At 44.5% G+C, this 3267-nt stretch overlaps 1 pseudogene; it reads right to left on the bottom strand.

Moving 5' to 3' along the window:
* Positions 1-2699: 2699 nt before the first annotated feature.
* On the bottom strand, positions 2700-2791 carry LOC123140296 (uncharacterized; annotated as a pseudogene).
* Positions 2792-3267: the final 476 nt, after the last annotated feature.

Raw genomic sequence — 3267 nt, 5'->3', positions numbered from 1 at the left:
TAGTTGATCCCAATATGCCAAAGTCAGCTACAAGGTTCCAGATTAGACCGAATCGCGGATGCAAATGCACATCCAGGATCGGCGATCTTATTTTGATCGGGGGATGACTGGTCCCTGCAAAATAATGGAGTACCGTTAGGGATGCAAATGATGGTTTGTGCATTCCGTTTGTAATCTCCCGTACCATAGGATGGCAACCAGATGAAACAAGTCCCCTAGCTTGTCACCGCGAAGATGCGACCTAGATGGCGCACGGCGTCTTCGAACGTGTAGGGGTACAAATCTGCCGCCGCCAACATGCGCCAGCCTCTGCCGTTACTGCGTCTTGCATTGATGTCAATCCTTATGTCAAACACCGCGACGAGATAGTAATTGTCGTAGCCGCGTCGCTTTGTCGGCGGGTCCGCAATTGCTATCTTCTTCAATCTCATGTAGGCATCATCATACGTATTCAAGCCCAGCCAGTCTGGAAGGCCGATCCCAATGGTGGAGAAGGGGTCTACCGGAACGGCCGCACTGCTGTGGATGTTGTGCAAAATGATGGTGGTATCAGGCCGGAGGTAGGCAAACCAATCTTCGTTGGCACCGACCCAGACCTATATTGATCAACACATTTCATATACATCTTTTCGCACTCAAATATGCGGTTTATTGTGACCTGACCATCAATTCTTGCCGTGAACTATTGCATATTTGAATGAAAATCTTATAAAGGGATCATTTACTTGTCACTTGTTTCTTTTGCAGAAAAGTGCACAAAGGCACTATAAACTTCAAGATTCCGTCTATGTGACTATTGAGATGAGCATATGAAAGAAGAGAAGGAAGAGGGACTTGAGTGTGAAGAATATTAAAGTATCAAGGTTCTGCCTAAAGAAGCGGAGGATCAACTTGTGAAGTAGGAAGAGAAGTAGAAGGGCCGAAGTGCAAAAGTGCAGATCTGAGGAGAGGAACCAAATCCCTAGCGCAGCCTCTATTCCCAATAAGGCCTGGCATCTCCATCTCCCTCACCCGACCCCTTCTCCATCTCCGGCCGCCACCGCGGCGAGGCCGGCGTGGCGGCGCGCCACCAGCACCTCCCACCGCATCACTACCTCGCGCCATACATCACTCACGCCATCCATCACCAGCGCCATCCACCACCTCGCGCCTCCAACACCACCGCGTCGTCGCCACAACACCACCACATCCAGCGCCTCCCTGCTGCTCGCTGCTCTTCCCTTACCTCGCTGTTGCTCTTCTCCTTCTCCTCACCACGCTGCTGCTTCCCCTCTCACGCCCTTGGTACTGCTCCTTCTCACGTTCCTGCTGCTGCTGCTGCTCGTCTTGCGCCCCTGGTGCTGCTCCTCCTTCCCTCGCCCTTGCTACTGCTCTCTCCCTCTCTGTTGCTCTTCTCTGAATCCCGTACTGTTGCTGCTCCTTTCTCCATGCCCTAGTTGCTTCTTCTTCTTTCTCTAACCTCCTGCTGCCATCTCTCTTTATCCTTCTCTTCTCCGAATTTTCTGTAGTTTGAGACGTGTAGTCTGAAACATTCAGATTCTAAGAGTACTTGCTCCATGTACTAGTTACTTCTACTATCTATTTTTTAGTTGTTCAATACTACTCTGTTGATCTGTGATACTAGTCAAGTGGCTTGTATTATTTGTTTACTTGTGTAATCTGAATCATGGTGTAGTGCCCTGTTCGCTTATGTGTGCTTATGTGTGTTCTGTAGTCCCTGTGTTAATTACGTTCATGTGAAAATATATATGTTTGTGTTGTGATATATTTCTGTCCCAGTATCATATCTTGTTTACCCTTTTTTTAGTGTTGATCCCCCGTGTTAGCATTTTAGTTTCGCAAGTAATATGAAAACACCAAAAAGACGGTGATTGCAATCTTAATCTCCCTTTGTTGTTTGTATTTTTTTGTGTGGATTATCTTTGGGTACAATTATTGTTAGTTTAGATTCTTATTTTCTGCATTTATCTCTTAAAATTGTGCTACCTAGCTTTAGCCGAGCATAGTCGTCGTCGCCTAGTCCCTGTGGAGAACACGACATCCGTAGTTTGGGGTGTAAAAACCTTGCTATACTTTCAATTGATCATTTTGGCGCTGTTGCTGGGGACTAGCGTCGAGCGATTGTGTGAAGCTATAGACTAGGCTTAGTTTAGTTTTTGTTTAAATTTCCAGTCAAATTTATTTCTGTGTTTCTTTTACCTTTTTACTCTTTTTTGCTTCGGCTTATTAGGATACTAACCCTCTCACCAATGTTTCATGTTTGTGAGCGTGTGTAGGATATCTTATTATTTGTAGGTTGATTGACAGTTGCACTTGAACATATGGCTTTAGTACATGATCTTTGGTTGCCAAGTAGTTTGGACATGATGACAAGGCCAATTTGGCCATCTATTGAGGCCGAAAATTTTGAGTTGAGGCCTGGACTTATTGCTCTCATCTTGCATAATCAGTTTAGTGGATTACCCAATGAAGACCCTCATGAGCACATTAGTAATGTTCTGGAGTATGCCAATACAGTCCCGTATCATGGCGTTTCCCAAGATGCTATCAAGTGTATGTTGTTCACATTCTCTCTCAGAGATGCTGCTAAGGACTGGTACTATTCTTTGCCATCAAGATCATACACTTGGGGTGATATTTCACAAGCTTTCCTGTATAGATATTTTCCACTTTACAAGCAAGCTGCAATTCGTGACCAGATCCTCAGTTTTGCGCAAGATGGTAGTGAGAGCTTGTATGCAGCTTGGGAGAGATATAAGTATTTGCTTATAAAATGTCCTAATCATGGGCAAAAGGATTGGTTAGTGCTTCAGATATCCTATAGAGGGCTGACACATGCTTCAAGAGATCTTATTGATATGTCAGCTGGTGGAATAATCATGAACAAGACCGTTGAGGGTGCAATTATTCTCATTGAGAGCATTGCCTTCCACCAAATGCAATGGGGTTATGAAAGGCCTAGTTCAAATCCGAAGGTTGCAAGCCTCGTGCAATCAGAAGCTGTGTGTTCCATAAGTGAACAGAAATCATCCATGGTGCCTAATATTCAAAACCAGCATGTTTCATTCCGGGGACAACAACATTTCAGAACTGAATTAGATCCTCCATATAGAAAGATTGATCTTACTTCAATTATCCTTCTTGATGATTATGATATTTCTCAAGATGATGAAACTACTGTAGATCAGATGGAAACCACAGTAGCAGATCCAATACCTCATGGCAATGAAACTGTCCAGAATGAGTCAAAGTTGCAAGAAGATGTTT

Source organism: Triticum aestivum, chromosome 6B, assembly GCF_018294505.1.
Source record: "Triticum aestivum cultivar Chinese Spring chromosome 6B, IWGSC CS RefSeq v2.1, whole genome shotgun sequence".
Taxonomy (NCBI): domain Eukaryota; kingdom Viridiplantae; phylum Streptophyta; class Magnoliopsida; order Poales; family Poaceae; genus Triticum; species Triticum aestivum.
Note: the sequence above shows the minus strand (reverse complement) of the source record. Positions and strands in the feature narration are given on the sequence as shown.